General features: G+C 45.5%; 1 protein-coding gene across 1 annotated transcript in view; it reads left to right on the top strand.

Moving 5' to 3' along the window:
- The first annotated feature begins 6,007 nt into the window (after nucleotides 1-6,007).
- Nucleotides 6,008-16,644, top strand: part of LOC141084904 (formyl peptide receptor 2-like) — a 35,208-nt gene continuing 24,571 nt past the window's right edge. Inside the window, exon 1 of the mRNA XM_073569855.1 lies at nucleotides 6,008-6,074. The gene's annotated coding sequence lies outside the window, so the exon portion shown is untranslated. The remainder of the gene's footprint in view (nucleotides 6,075-16,644) is intronic.

Genomic DNA, 16,644 nt, shown 5'->3' with positions numbered 1-16,644 from the left:
CGATCAACCTGAATGGCTAATGACATAGAATCGTCAAGACCAGAGGGAACAGGAAATCCCACCATAGTATCTTTTACAGCTTCTCACAAACCTTTCCGAAAGAGAGCTGCCAAGGCATTATCATTCCAGGAAGTAAGGACCGCCCACGTTTGGAATTTTTGACAGTACAATTCTGCAGAATCTCGACCTTGGCTCAATGCAAAAAGGGTTTTTTCAGCCTGATCAATAGCATTAGGTTTGTCAAATAACAACCCCAAGACTTGAAAAAATGCATTCACATTAGTCAGAATAGGATCATCTGGTTTCAAAGAAAACACCCAATCCTGGGGATCGCCACGCAGCAAAGAGATGACAATTTTAACCTGCTGCGCGGAGCTCCCTGAAGAGTTAGGCATCAAGGCAAAAAATAATTTACAATTATTTTTGAAATTCAAAAATTTAGACCGATCCCCAAAAAACACATCAGGAGTAGGGATCTTTGGTTCAGCAGCATGTGAATGAGCAAGGTAGGCGGAAATTCCCCGCACTTCTGCAGCGAGCTGCTCCACATGATCAGACAATTGCTTTATCTCCATTGAGAGAAAAAAAATTCCCCCTACGGCCTCAGAGATATAGAAGAAAAATTATACACACTTTTTTTTTTTACAATTCTTTCCTGCTATTGAGTACCCTAGGATCTGCGGTATGGCAGGTGATTCTGCTATGAATGAGTCACCGTAGGAGGCAAAAACAGAAATACTAGCTAAGTCCAGAAAACCAGAGAAGTTGGCAGCTATCGGATTGCAGACCCCTGAACCTAACAACAACAACTAGCAGTAGCCGTGGGGGGTTCCTACGGTGCCCTACACCCCTCGATCACAGCCGGAGAACTAAATAGCCTAAAGACAGAAATGGAAATCTAAACTGCCCCAGAGCAGACCCCAAAGCAATAGGCAGCCCCTAACATATAATGACGGTGAAGCAAGATGAAAAAACACTCACACAGATAGAAAGATAGGCTGAGCAAATGATGGGGCCCAAGCTAACTAAATAGGACAGGATAGAAAAGCTGCTGTCTGCAATCCGCCAAAACCCTATAGAAACCAGAGCCAACAGACTGATAGGGAAAAAAGCCCTGAAGACGCTAGGCTTCAAAAAGACTATATCAGTACTCAGGTATTTTCTGAAGACTGAGCAAAAAGGAATTCAGCTCACCCCAGCAGGGAATGGCAGAAATCCAGAAAAACAAGGCAAAACAAAACCAAAATACAAATGCAAAAAGCAGAGCAGAAAACTTAGCTTTTGAGGAGCAGGAATCAGACTGGTCTCCTAAAATCCCTCAGAGAAATCACCCGCAAGGCAGAAGGGCGTCGGCTGTCTTATATCCAGTCAGCAATTCCAGTTACCCAGTCATCATCATTCTGCTCAGGTGCTTGGTAATCAGCCTCACTACCTTCCTTCACCAGAAGAGGGAGTTCATCAGACCTCAATGGTGAAGGGGAAAATGAACTCACAACACCAGAGTGCCAAGTGCTGAACTTGCGAGCATTCATCATTCTGGCACTGGCAATGGAACTTGCAAAGCAAGATAAGCAGTTGCTATGATGGAACAGTACTGTACTTGTTAATAAATTAAAAAAAATATATAAAAAAGTTTTGGTGTCTCCCATAATTACACATTTTACACATTACACGTTTTACATATTTAATTAAAAATAAAAAGCAAAGCTATGCTCACCTTACGTCTATTCCATTGAAGCCCAAGTCTCTTGTAAAAGACAAGAAATGATAAACAATTATTATACTCACCTTACGGTTAATCCATTGAAGACCTTGTCCCCTATAAAAAAACAAAAATAATAAACAACCATATTCTTCACCTGTCCGACGTGAAGATATCCAATACTGTTCCATGCTGTAATCCATCTCTACGTTATGTGGTTTACAACATGTATGGTGCCATGATGCACCATCCAAGCTGAAAACCAAGACACAATGAGGTGCTGAGAGCGCAGCTTCAGTGCTGAAGAGTGACATCATAGAGGTATCCCCCAGTCACTGAAGGTGCATTCTCACTGGCTCTTCTCTGTGAGCTGGGATGATCAACTGCATTGACCTCAATGCGATCACTGGAAGCACTATGAGAAAATTCACAGTGAAGTGTTTTTTTAATTATTTCTTAATAACTAGCCATGATAATGCTGACGGCTAAGGATTGCAGCTCCCAGCAACTTTTTTACTGCCATTCCCAGTTGTTGGCTCACAGTGTGGGAACCGCAACTCTCTGACCGGCAGTATTGATCTTACCACTGATCAGAGGCGCTGGTGTTTCTTGCCTGTTGTGCAGATGACATCATGGTAAAAACATGATGTTCAGGGTGCAGAACCCAAACAGTAACTCAGACTTCCAGGTAACACTAGGCTTTTTGTTATGGACCCCGAATTTAATTGTTCAATATCACCCTTCTCTAGTGGTTAACATTGCTGCTGTGCAGTGTGAGATACTGGGTTCAAGGACAACATCTACAAGGAGTTTATACTTTATTTCCGTGTTTGGGTGATCCTCCCCTGGTTTTCTCCTACACTTCAAAGACATGCTGATAGGGAATTTAGATTGTTAGCCCCGAAGGAGACAGTGATGATGTTGCCTATAAAGCCCTGGGAAATAGGATGGTGCTATACAGCTCTGGCAAAAATTAAGAGACCGCCACATCAAAACCCTGTCATGGGCAGCCCATCCTCCAGACCTGAACCCCACTGAAAACCTCTGGTATGGTATCAAGAGGATGATGGATAAGTCACAAGCCATCAAAGAACTGCTTACATTTTTGTGCCAGAAGCTGTGTGAAAGACTAGTGGAAAGCATGCCAAGACACATGAAAGCTGTTTTTAAAAATCGCGGTTATTCCACAAGATATTGATTTCTGAACTCTTCCTGAGGTAAAACATTAGTATTGTTGTTTCTAAATGATTATGAACTTGTTTTCTTTGCATTATTTGAGGTCTGAAAGCACTGTTTTTTTTTAGTTTCACCATTTTTCTTTGTCAGAAAGAAAATGTATTGCTTGGAAATTCGGAGACATGTTGTCAGAAGTTTATAGACTAAAAGAACAATTTACATTTTTCTCAAAAATATACCTATAAAGAGAAAAATCAGACAAACTGAACATTTGAAAGTGGTCTCTTAATTTTTTTTGCCAGCGCTGTATAAGCAAAGCACAATAAATACAGTATGCACTTTCTCTATGTTCCTCCAATAACTTGGGGGGATGTTTTCTTTTACTTATCTCTCGATCTTTTGCGCCTCTTTTCTCTCTTTTTTCTCCTCTCCATTTTTCTTCTTTTTCTCTCTCTCTCTTCCTATTCTCTGTCTCTCTTTTTTCTCTTCTTCTTCTCTTGATTGTTATCCATCTTAAACTAACAAGCTCTTTCCAGTTCCTAACTCTCTGGGAGATATGGTATTCCATGTTTGAACCCATATTATTACCTTTTATCAGCACTTGCTGACTACTGTCATATGTCTTACTGCAAGGTATTTTTGCACATTGGTCATTCTGTGCTCTTTGTTTGTGTTTCAGTCAGGGTGGTGTGAACATTGTCCAACAGACTTGTTCACATGTGTGCATGTCACATGTGTGTTTTTAATCCAGTTTTTTTGTGCTTATGCATGATTTGAGAGACCCCACCCCTCTCTTGTGTGACATGCACATAAGGAGCTGTCTTGCACCACGTGCCCATACTAGAAAGTGCTTGTCTTAATCCTGCTCATTTAGACACTGTTCATATGTTCAGGTTTTAAATACATTAGATAGGGACTACTTCGATACGGGTTACCTTGACGAGGTGGAGCAGCTTGGCAAACTTTTTTTGCAAAAAAACGTATCGACTAAATACCCTGTATTTGTTATTACCTTTTATCAGCACTTGCTGACTACTGTCATATGTCTTACTGCAAGGTATTTTTGCACATTTATCATTCTGTGCTTTTTATTTGTGTTTCAGTCCTGGGTGGTGTGAACATTGTCCAACAGACTTGTTCACATGTGTGCATGTCACATGTGTGTTTTTAAAAGAACAATTTACATTTCACTCAAAAATATACCTATAAAAAGAAAAATCAGACAAACTGAACATTTGAAAGTGGTCTCTTACCGTAATTTTTGCCAGCGCTGTATAAGCAAAGCACAATAAATACAGTATGCACTTTCTCTATGCTCCTCAAATAACTTGGGGGGATGTTTTCTTTTACTTATCTCTCGATTTTTTGCGCCTCTTTTCTCTTTTTTTTCTCCTCTCCATTTTTCTTCTTTTTCTCTCTCTCTCTTCCTATTCTCTATCTCTCTTTTTTCTCTTCTTCTTCTCTTGATTGTTACCCATCTTAAACTAACAAGCTCTTTCCAGTTCCTAACTCTCTGGGAGATATGGTATTCCATGTTTGAACCCATATTATTACCTTTTATCAGCACTTGCTGACTACTGTCATATGTCTTACTGCAAGGTATTTTTGCACATTGGTCATTCTGTGCTCTTTGTTTGTGTTTCAGTCAGGGTGGTGTGAACATTGTCCAACAGACTTGTTCACATGTGTGCATGTCACATGTGTGTTTTTAATCCAGTTTTTTTGTGCTTATGCATGATTTGAGAGACCCCACCCCTCTCTTGTGTGACATGCACATAAGGAGCTGTCTTGCACCACGTGCCCATACTAGAAAGTGCTTGTCTTAATCCTGCTCATTTAGACACTGTTCATATGTTCAGGTTTTAAATACATTAGATAGGGACTGCTTCGATACGGGTTACCTTGACGAGGTGGAGCAGCTTAGCAAACTTTTTTTGCAAAAAAACGTATCGACTAAATACCCTGTATTTGTTATTACCTTTTATCAGCACTTGCTGACTACTGTCATATGTCTTACTGCAAGGTATTTTTGCACATTTATCATTCTGTGCTTTTTATTTGTGTTTCAGTCCCGGGTGGTGTGAACATTGTCCAACAGACTTGTTCACATGTGTGCATGTCACATGTGTTTTTAAAAGAACAATTTATATTTCACTCAAAAATATACCTATAAAAAGAAAAATCAGACAAACTGAACATTTGAAAGTGGTCTCTTACCGTAATTTTTGCCAGCGCTGTATAAGCAAAGCACAATAAATACAGTATGCACTTTCTCTATGCTCCTCAAATAACTTGGGGGGATGTTTTCTTTTACTTATCTCTCGATTTTTTGCTCCTCTTTTCTCTCTTTTTTCTCCTCTCCATTTTTCTTCTTTTTCTCTCTCTCTCTTCCTATTCTCTCTCTCTCTTTTTTCTCTTCTTCTTCTCTTGATTGTTACCCATCTTAAACTAACAAGCTCTTTCCAGTTCCTTACTCTCTGGGAGATATGGTATTCCATGTTTGAACCCATACCTGTTTGTCTATTACTCCACACTTTTCTTACATATGGTATACTTACTTTCCCTTTCAACTTCATCTTCGGTTCTCTTCAGCTTCCATTTTGAGTCCTAGATTTCATCCTGCAGTTTAGCAATAAATGATCAATTAATCATTTTTTTAAACCATGCATTCGAAAACTGCAGAGAAATTCAGAGAACTGTCTCTACTTCCTATAATCTAAGTCTGTATTCCATCTTTGCTGAGCGAGAGATGGAGTAGACCAAAGAAGAGACGACAGCAAGTTACACAGAAATGAGACACAGTGGATTGAACTAGGCAGAACTCTTTTTATTAAACAAAGTGATTAAAATTGTTGCCATTACATCAGTTTTCCCACAGACCTAAATTCAAATCACTTATGCCAATTAGTATTCTACTTTACATTTTTTTTAGAATTACGTATATGTTTTTACACTGAAAGGTCATACATGTCTTTGGTTTGAAATTAATACTTCTTATATTTTAACTGATTAGACATCTAATCAACCAATGAATCATGCTACACTTCATTAACTCCCAGAATACATGCTCATGAAAGCAATAAGACCGAACAAGCATGTTGCAATAATTTCCTGTTCTTCTGCAGCAGACTATCGTAGAGGAAGCAAATGAGTGAATGCAAAATCTTCTTTTCGTGTAAGTAGAAGAAATTGAAAGGTAAGACATTGATGATTTTTTTTAGCTATTGTAACGAATGGAAGCGGGGGCAGAGATGGTGAAGTTCACATTCGTTTTTTATTTTTAAAGTGGAACCTCGGGACCACGGTCCGGGGGCTCCGAAGGGGGTGTAACTAGTGAACCCCGGGTACCCGTAGTAAAGTCCCTCAGACAGGACCAGAGTGGAATACCCGGAGGACACAGGTGCTACCTCCAGTTAGACCCCGGACATGTGGCAGCTGTCCCAGCGGGACCAAAAGGGATAACAGTGGTTACAGCAGAGTCCGTAATGAGATGTGTCCTGGATCCGGGTAGTTGGTAGATAGCTGGCTCCAGTAACCTTGTCACAGTCCTCGGACTCGGATGGCTGTTGGCGGAACGGGATGGCTTTTGCTCAGATGATAGCCGAGATAGCCAGGAAACAGATACTCTGTGGAGACAGATAGCATGGGAGAATGCACAGAGACTGCAAGCGCAGCGCAGACATGTTAGCAACAGTACCAGATGTAGTAATGATTGATACTCATTGCTCCGGCACTCTCCCTATGGAGGAGAGGCCAGAAATAGCAGCCAGTGTGCTGCCATTGGATAATTACCCATTTTGAAAAATGCACGCTGTTCCTTTAAGAAGCCAGGGGAGCGTGCGTGCGTGCCCTAATAGCTTTAGCTGAAGACCTGCCGACGGGACGCCAGGAGGTGGGGGAAGGGGAGAGAACTGAATGCTGAGTAGCAGCATGGGACACACAGGGAGCCGGCTGCTGCACAGGGACAGCATGTAAGGCACAAGGTGAGTGCCCTGAACGGGGGGCAGTGACAGACCGGGGAGCAGAGCCAGGACAGGGACCGGGTGTAACAGTTATAAATTAAAAACAAGTTCAATTTACGGGGGCAGTGGCAGACCGGGGAGCAGAGCCAGGACAGGGACCGGGTGTAACAGTTATAAATAGAGTTGAGCGAAACGGGTCGAAAAATTTCAAAAGTCGCCGACTTTTGGAAAAGTCGGGTTTCATGAAACGAAACCCGACCCTAGGATGAGGTCGGCCATGAGGTCGGCGACTTACGCGCCAAAGTCGCATTTCAAAAGTTTGTTTAGCGCTCTTTTTCAGCCAATCAGGATCCACGGACACTGTGGGCAACGTGATGGCATAGGCACGGGTCACCACCATCTTTCAGAAGGGCATGCAAGTGATTGGCTTGCTTTGGTGGGCGTCACAGGGGGTATAAAAGGGCGTGCACGCCGACCGCCATCTTACTTCTGCCGATCTTAGCATAGGGAGAGGTTGCTGCTGATTCTGTAGGGAGAGCGTTAGGCAGGGAAGAAGAAAAAAAAGCTGCTTCTGCTGCTAGCGATTTTGCCTGTACAACACACCAGTCACTGTGTGTGCAGTGCAAGGGGAGGCTATATTGTGGTGTATCAGTGGTGTTGGTTGTTGGGCTGCCTTCTAAGGCTTCCTGACAGCTGCATTGCTGTTTACCCACTGCTCTGCAAACTGCTTTTTTAAAAGCAATCCCAATTTTTATTTTTTGTCCTGCTGAGGTACTGAGCGTGCATTTTTTCACACCATACAGCGGTGTACGCTCCTCACACAGTACCTTGTAACGGCTGTTATCACAGCCACAGTGAAGCTATCAGTGTGTCACTCTGTGAGAATAAGTCGAGGACATGTTCCGTTCTTACAGACCTGCACTCTAGGGAGATTCCTATTCTGCCCAATTCTACATACACCTTGTAGTTTGTGATACACTAGCCAATTTCTGCCTGTGACATAGCGTTGTTATATTCAGTGGGCCTCACACAATCCAAAAGTGTCCAATGTCCACAAGTGTCTGCAGAAATTCAAAATCTCCCTTATCCTCTAGTCACTTTTGTCACAGCTGTGCCATCGAGCCTGTGACATAGCGCTCAGATATTCAGTGGGCCTCACACAATCCAAAAGTGTCCATTGTCCACTAGTGTGAGCAGAAATTCAAAATCTCCCTTATCCTCTAGTCACTTTGGTAACTGCTGTGCCATCGAGCCTGTGACATAGCGCTCAGATATTCAGTGGGCCTCACACAATCCAAAAGTGTCCATTGTCCACTAGTGTGAGCAGAAATTCAAAATCTCCCTTATCCTCTAGTCACTTTGGTCACTGCTGTGCCATCGAGCCTGTGACATAGCGCTCAGATATTCAGTGGGCCTCACACAATCCAAAAGTGTCCATTGTCCACTAGTGTGAGCAGAAAATCAAAATCTCCCTTATCCTCTAGTCACTTTGGTCACAGCTGTGCCATCAAGCCTGTGACATAGCGCTCAGATATTCAGTGAGCCTCACACAATCCAAAAGTGTCCATTGTCCACTAGTGTGAGCAGAAAATCAAAATCTCCCTTATCCTCCAGTCACTTTGGTCACAGCTGTGCCATCGAGCCTGTGACATAGCGCTCAGATATTCAGTGGGCCTCACACAATCCAAAAGTGTCCAGTGTCCACAAGTGTCTGCAGAAATTCAAAATCTCCCTTATCCTCTAGTCACTTTTGTCACAGCTGTGCCATTGAGCCTGTGACATAGCGCTCAGATATTCAGTGGGCCTCACACAATCCAAAAGTGTCCATTGTCCACTAGTGTGAGCAGAAATTCAAAATCTCCCTTATCCTCTAGTCACTTTGGTCACAGCTGTGCCATCGAGCCTGTGACATAGCGCTCAGATATTCATTGGGCCTCACACAATCCAAAAGTGTCCATTGTCCACTAGTGTGAGCAGAAAATCAAAATCTCCCTTATCCTCTAGTCACTTTGGTCACAGCTGTGCCATCGAGCCTGTGACATAGCGCTCAGATATTCAGTGGGCCTCACACAATCCAAAAGTGTCCAGTGTCCACAAGTGTCTGCAGAAATTCAAAATCTCCCTTATCCTCTAGTCACTTTTGTCACAGCTGTGCCATTGAGCCTGTGACATAGCGCTCAGATATTCAGTGGGCCTCACACAATCCAAAAGTGTCCATTGTCCACTAGTGTGAGCAGAAATTCAAAATCTCCCTTATCCTCTAGTCACTTTGGTCACAGCTGTGCCATCGAGCCTGTGACATAGCGCTCAGATATTCAGTGGGCCTCACACAATCCAAAAGTGTCCAGTGTCCACAAGTGTCTGCAGAAATTCAAAATCTCCCTTATCCTCTAGTCACTTTGGTCACAGCTGTGCCATCGAGCCTGTGACATAGAGCTCAGATATTAAGTGGGCCTCACACAATCCAAAAGTGTCCAGTGTCCACTAGTGTGTGCAGAAATTCAAAATCTCACTTATCCTCTAGTCACTTTGGTCACAGCTGTGCCATCGAGCCTGTGACATAGCGCTCAGATATTCAGTGGGCCTCACACAATCCAAAAGTGTCCATTGTCCACTAGTGTGAGCAGAAATTCAAAATCTCCCTTATCCTCTTATCACTTTGGTCACTGCTGTGCCATCGAGCCTGTGACATAGCGCTCAGATATTCAGTGGGCCTCACACAATCCAAAAGTGTCCATTGTCCACTAGTGTGAGCAGAAATTCAAAATCTCCCTGTCAGAGCCACCGCACTGCACTGGCTCATAGAGCCAGTGCACGTGTCCTGAGTACAGAAGCAGTGCTAAGAGTTACCTGGGGAGCAGGGCAGCAGAGGTGACCATGCATGCTTCAGGCTAATAGTGTCAGGATCCAGTCAGTGCTGGAAAGTAAAGATGCATAGGACCTGCGGACACTGAAACTGAATAGTCTGCACGGGACCTATGGTCATGTGACTGCAAGGGGGCAGGGCTTAGCGTCCTGTATTCAGATAGGACAGGACACCATACAAACAACTCAGAGTCAGGCAAAACAGAGGTCACAGCAGTACGGGCAAACGAGGTACAGAGGGACAAACAGACGGGTAGTCAGACAGAGCCAAAGGTCATACACAAGAGGGCGACGTGGTACCAAGGGGACGAGCAGAGAGGAGTCGGGTCACAAGCAGAGAGTCATACACGAGAGGTAGCGCAGTACAAGAGGGTCAGGCAGAACTCGTAACAGGGACAGAACCAGATCACAACCGAACAAGCAAGCAAGATATCAGGCACAAGGCACACGTATACAAGAGGTCACTTAACTCAGCCAAGGGCAGGAGTATAACTGACACCGGACCCAGGTCCAGTGAGCACTAAATAGCCTCCTGCTGCCAGAGAGAGGCAGCACAATTAACCCATAGTCTAACCAGGACGGGTCAAAGCGAAATCCCGTCCTGGATCATGACAGTACCCGCCTCTCAATGGGGGGCCACCGGACCCCCAGGTCTCTCAGGGTACTTGGCGTGAAAGGCTCGGATCAACCGATCTGCATGAACTGATCGAGCTGGAACCCACGAGCGTTCCTCAGGACCATAGCCCTTCCAATGTATCAGATACTGAAGGGCGCGACGGACCAACCTGGAGTCGACAATTCGTTCCACCTCGTACTCAGCCTGCCCATCAACCAGAACCGGTGTCGGGGAAGATGATGATCCCTCCCCACTGGACCTCACAGGTTTCAAAAGGGCCTTATGGAAAACATTAGGGATCCTTAGAGATGGCGGAAGACTCAACCGAAAAGCCACCGGGTTAACTGCTTCGGTAATTACATAGGGACCTATAAACTTGGGTCCAAGCTTCGCAGAGGGGACCTTGAGCCTTATATTTTTGGTGGATAACCATACCTTATCTCCGACCTGAAACACTGGACCCACGGATCGTTTTTTGTCCGCAAAAAATTTAAATTTGTCCTGGGCCTTCGTAATGTTATCCTGGACCTCCCGCCATACCTCCCCCAACCGCTGGATCGTCTCGTCCGCCCCAGGACACCCAGAATTCAAGCGGGAAAATTCTCCAAAATGAGGATGAAACCCATAATTGCAAAAAAAAGGAGATGTACCCGTAGACTGGTTAGTGCGGTTGTTAAATGCAAACTCAGCCAATGGTAACACAGAACACCAATCATCCTGTCGGGCTGAGGTCAAACAACGCAGAATTTGCTCCAGAGACTGATTGGTCCGCTCAGTCTGCCCATTAGTCTCTGGATGGTAGGCGGATGAAAAGGACAGACCAATACCCAACCTCCTACAAAAAGCTCTCCAAAATCTGGACACAAATTGCACTCCCCTATCAGACACCACATTCAGGGGTACCCCATGCAACCGCACCACATGCTCCACAAACAATCTGGACAATGTTTCCGCATTAGGTAGAGCTGCCAAAGGTACAAAATGTGCCTGCTTACTAAACCTGTCCACTACGACCCAGACCACGGTATTACCCTTGGAAGGGGGAAGGTTGGTGATGAAATCCATGGACAGATGAGTCCATGGTCTCTCAGGAATTGGCAGTGGTACCAATTCCCCGGCCGGCCGGTTATGGGGAGATTTCGCACGGGCACAAACCTCACACACAGACACATACTCCCCAACATCAGAGGCTAAAGAAGACCACCAGAATATTCTAGCAATGGCCTTCCGGGTCGCTGAGATCCCTGGATGTCCACCCAGAACTGAGTCATGGAACTCCTGGAGGACCTTGAGACGAAACTGAGCTGGCACAAAAAGTTTATCCAACGGCTTAGCTGGAGGTGCAAGAGCCTGGGCATCTCGAATCTCCCGTTCCAACACATTAGAAACCTCTGCCACCACCACCCCAGGCTGAAGAATGGAGGATGGAGGTTCCGGGGGGACACCGGATCAAGACTGCGTGACAATGCATCCGCTCTGATATTCTTGGATCCTGGTCGAAAAGTGATCGAGAAGTTGAATCGGGAAAAAAAAAAGTGACCATCTAGCCTGTCTGGGAGTCAACCTTTTAGCTGACTCAATGTAAGCTAGGTTTTTGTGGTCCGTGATTACCGTTATAGGATGAACAGCCCCCTCCAAAAAATGCCTCCATTCTGCAAAAGCCAATTTTACGGCCAGAAGTTCCCGATTCCCCACATCATAGTTTCTCTCCGCAGGGGAGATCTTCTTTGAGAAAAAGGCGCAAGGTCTTAAATTGGTCAAAGTGGCGGGTCCCTGGGACAATACCGCCCCCACCCCCACCTCTGAGGCGTCTACCTCAACAATAAATGGTTCAGAGGGGTCCGGTTGGATAAGAACCGGGGACGACATGAAACATTTTTTCAAAAACTGAAATGCCGCTACCGCTGCGGTTGACCAATTCTTGATATCGGTCCCCTTTTGAGTCATGTCTGTGAGGGGTTTAACCACCTGTGAGAACCCCCTTATGAATTTCCGATAATAATTAGCGAACCCTAGGAAACGTTGCAGACCCTTCAAATCACACGGTTGAACCCACTCGAGAATGGCCTGCACCTTATTAGGATCCATGCGATACCCTTCAGCAGACACGATGAACCCCAGAAAGGACAGTTCCTGAACAAAAAATAAACATTTTTCAAGTTTAGCAAACAGACAGTTCTCCCTGAGCCTTTGGAGAACTGCCCGAACATGACCAATGTGAGTCTGTTTATCAGGCGAATAGATTAAAATGTCATCCAAATACACCACCATAAAACGTCCAATAAAATCGGAGAACACATGATTTATGAAATTTTGGAAGACCGCTCGAGCGTTGGTCAGGCCGAAGGGCATGACCAAATTTTCAAACAACTCTTCAGTAGTGAGAAAAGCGGTCTTCCATTCATCTCCGTCCCGGACTCGGATAAGGTTATACGCTCCCCGTAGAGCTAATTTCGAAAACCACTTAGCTCCGGACAACTGATTGTATAAATCAGGAATAAGTGGAAGGGGATGCGTATTCCTCACGGTTATTTTATTTAACTCACGGAAATCGAGGCAAGGGCGCAAACCACCGTCTTTTTTTTTTACAAAAAAGAACCCTGCCGCCACAGGAGAAACAGAAGGACGAATATGTCCCTTACGGAGGCTCTCGGAAATATATTCCTTCATCGCAGCCCGTTCCGGACCCGAGAGGTTATACAGGCGGGCTTTGGGCAATTTAGCACCTGGAACCAGGTCAATGGCACAATCAAATGGGCGGTGTGGTGGTAAAACCTCAGCCTCTTTTTCGGAGAAAACGTCAGTATAATCTATCAGGCACTCCGGAATGCCTTCTAGACCCACGGACGACACAGACACAGAAACAAGACATTTCTCAGAGCAATAGGGACCCCATTTAACAATGTCCCGAGATTCCCAATTAATCACAGGATTATGCAGCTGTAACCAGGGGAACCCCAACACCAGTCACGCAGGCAGGTTGTTCATTACAAAACATGAAACACGTTCCTGGTGTAAGGAACTCACTTTAAGGAGAAACTCTTCAGTACAAAACACAATGTCATTCTTAACCAGTGGTGTTTTGTCAATAGCAACAAGGTGAATCGGAGTCTCCAACCTAACTGTCCCTAACTTACACCTGGCCACCAAGTCAGAGTCAATAAAGTTCAATGATGAACCGCAATCCACGAAGGCAGAAGTGGATGTGGAGACACCCCCACAACAAAGTTCCACTTGAAATGACATTTTAGAAAATGCAGAAAAGGGTACCTGAGAGCCTGGGTGACCTCCACGATAATCACCCGGGCTCAGTCGCTTGTTGGTTAGTGGCCGGGAGGGGCAATCCTTTTTCCAATGTCCAGACTCGCCACTGTGAACACAGCATTTTCTCACGTGCCGTTGTCTCCTTTCTTCCTCCTTAAGGTTGATGGTTCCCATCGCCGTGATTTTCAATGAAGAACTGGCTCCCCTTCCTTGGGAGAATAATGATGTCTCGGTTTGTATCACTCCCCTTGCCCGTAACCTGCGATCCATTCGGACGGCCTGTGTCATAGCTTCCTCCAGGGCATCAGGTGGGGGGTGGAGAGCCAAGGCGTCTTTCAGATGCTCAGACAGGCCTCTACGGAACAACCCCCGGAGAGCGGCGTCGTTCCAGCAGACCTCAGCAGCCCAGCGTCTGAACTCTGAGCAAAACCACTCGGCTGAGTGTTTCCCCTGACAAACATTCATCAGCCTGTCCTCAGCCATACGCACCCGATCAGGCTCATCATAAATATGCCCCAGGGCCTCAAAAAATGCATCCACAGTCAAACGCTCAGGGGCCGTGGTAGGAAGGGAGAAAGCCCAAGCTTGGGGGGCTCCCCTTAACAGAGACATAAAGACCCCCACTCTCTGACTTTCATCCCCAGAAGAGTGTGGTCTTAAGGAAAAAAAAAGCTTACAGCCCTCCTTGAAAACTCAGAAGTCATTTTTATCTCCAGAAAAGGTATCTGGTAACTTCACTGGAGACTCAGGGGAAATTAATGTAACATCCCGAGCCCCCAATGAAAGAACTCCCTGCACAGTGTCGGCGATCAGCTGCTGAGACTGAGCAAGGACTCTTTGTTCTCCAAAGAGTTTCTGAGACATCTGCGTCAGATGCTTAACCTGCTCAGAAAGAGTGTGCACAGGATCCATCACACACACAGGTGAATGGGAGCAGAGAAAAAAAAAAGGTATGGGTCAGTTATAATGTCAGAGACACCGCACTGCACTTGCTCATAGAGCCAGTGCACGTGTCCTGAGTACAGAAGCAGTGCTAAGAGTTACCTGGGGAGCAGGGCAGCAGAGGTGACCATGCGTGCTTCAGGCTAATAGTGTCAGGATCCAGTCAGTGCTGGAAAGTAAAGATGCATAGGACCTGCGGACACTGAAACTGAATAGTCTGCATGGGACCTATGGTCATGTGACTGCAAGGGGGCGGGGCTTAGAGTCCTGTATTCAGATAGGACAGGACACCATACAAACAACTCAGAGTCAGGCAAAACAGAGGTCACAGCAGTACGGGCAAACGAGGTACAGAGGGACAAACAGACAGGTAGTCAGACAGAGCCAAAGGTCATACACAAGAGGGCGACGTGGTACCAAGGGGACGAGCAGAGAGGAGTCGGGTCACAAGCAGAGAGTCATACACAAGAGGTAGCGCAGTACAAGAGGGTCAGGCAGAACTCATAAAAGGGACAGAACCAGATCAAAACCGAACAAGCAAGCAAGATATCAGGCACAAGGCACACGTATACAAGAGGTCACTTAACTCAGCCGAGGGCAGGAGTATAACTGACACCGGACCCAGGTCCAGTGAGCACTAAATAGCCTCCTGCTGCCAGAGAGAGGCAGCACAATTAACCCATAGTCTAATCAGGACGGGTCAAAGCGAAATCCCGTCCTGGATCATGACACTCCCTTATCCTCTATTCACTTTGGTCACTGCTGTGCCATCGAGCCTGTGACATAGCGCTCAGATATTCAGTGGGCCTCACACAATCCAAAAGTGTCCATTGTCCACTAGTGTGAGCAGAAAATCAAAATCTCCCTTATCCTCTAGTCACTTTGGTCACAGCTGTGCCATCGAGACTGTGACATAGTGCTCAGATATTCAGTGGGCCTCACACAATCCAAAAGTGTCCAGTGTCCACAAGTGTCTGCAGAAATTCAAAATCTCCCTTATCCTCTAGTCACTTTTGTCACAGCTGTGCCATCGAGCCTGTGACATAGCGCTCAGATATTCAGTGGGCCTCACACAATCCAAAAGTGTTCATTGTCCACTAGTGTGAGCAGAAATTCAAAATCTCCCTTATCCTCTAGTCACTTTGGTCACAGCTGTGCCATCGAGCCTGTGACATAGCGCTCAGATATTCAGTGGGCCTCACACAATCCAAAAGTGTCCAGTGTCCACAAGTGTCTGCAGAAATTCAAAATCTCCCTTATCCTCTAGTCACTTTGGTCACAGCTGTGCCATCGAGCCTGTGACATAGCGCTCAGATATTCAGTGGGCCTCACACAATCCAAAAGTGTCCATTGTCCACTAGTGTGAGCAGAAAATCAAAATCTCCCTTATCCTCTAGTCACTTTGGTCACTGCAGTGCCATCGAGCCTGTGACATAGCGCTCAGATATTCAGTGGGCCTCACACAATCCAAAAGTGTCCATTGTCCACTAGTGTGAGCAGAAAATCAAAATCTCCCTTATCCTCTAGTCACTTTGGTCACAGCTGTGCCATCGAGCCTGTGACATAGCGCTCAGATATTCAGTGGGCCTCACACAATCCAAAAGTGTCCAGTGTCCACAAGTGTCTGCAGAAATTCAAAATCTCCCTTATCCTCTAGTCACTTTTGTCACAGCTGTGCCATCGAGCCTGTGACATAGCGCTCAGATATTCAGTGGGTCTCACACAATCCAAAAGTGTCCATTGTCCACTAGTGTGAGCAGAAATTCAAAATCTCCCTTATCCTCTAGTCACTTTGGTCACAGCTGTGCCATCGAGCCTGTGACATAGCGCTCAGATATTCAGTGGGCCTCACACAATCCAAAAGTGTCCATTGTCCACAAGTGTCTGCAGAAATTCAAAATCTCCCTTATCCTCTAGTCACTTTGGTCACAGCTGTGCCATCGAGCTTGTGACATAGCGCTCAGATATTAAGTGGGCCTCACACAATCCAAAAGTGTCCAGTGTCCACTAATGTGTGCAGAAATTCAAAATCTCACTTATCCTCTAATCACTTTGGTCACAGCTGTGCCATCGAGCCTGTGACATAGCGCTCAGATATTCAGTGGGCCTCACACAAT

This window comes from Dendrobates tinctorius, unplaced genomic scaffold (assembly GCF_039654945.1).
Source record: "Dendrobates tinctorius isolate UK_male_01 unplaced genomic scaffold, ASM3965494v1 ptg000028l, whole genome shotgun sequence".
In the NCBI taxonomy this organism is placed as follows: Eukaryota; Metazoa; Chordata; class Amphibia; order Anura; family Dendrobatidae; genus Dendrobates; species Dendrobates tinctorius.
This window is presented reverse-complemented; position numbering and strand designations above follow the sequence as displayed.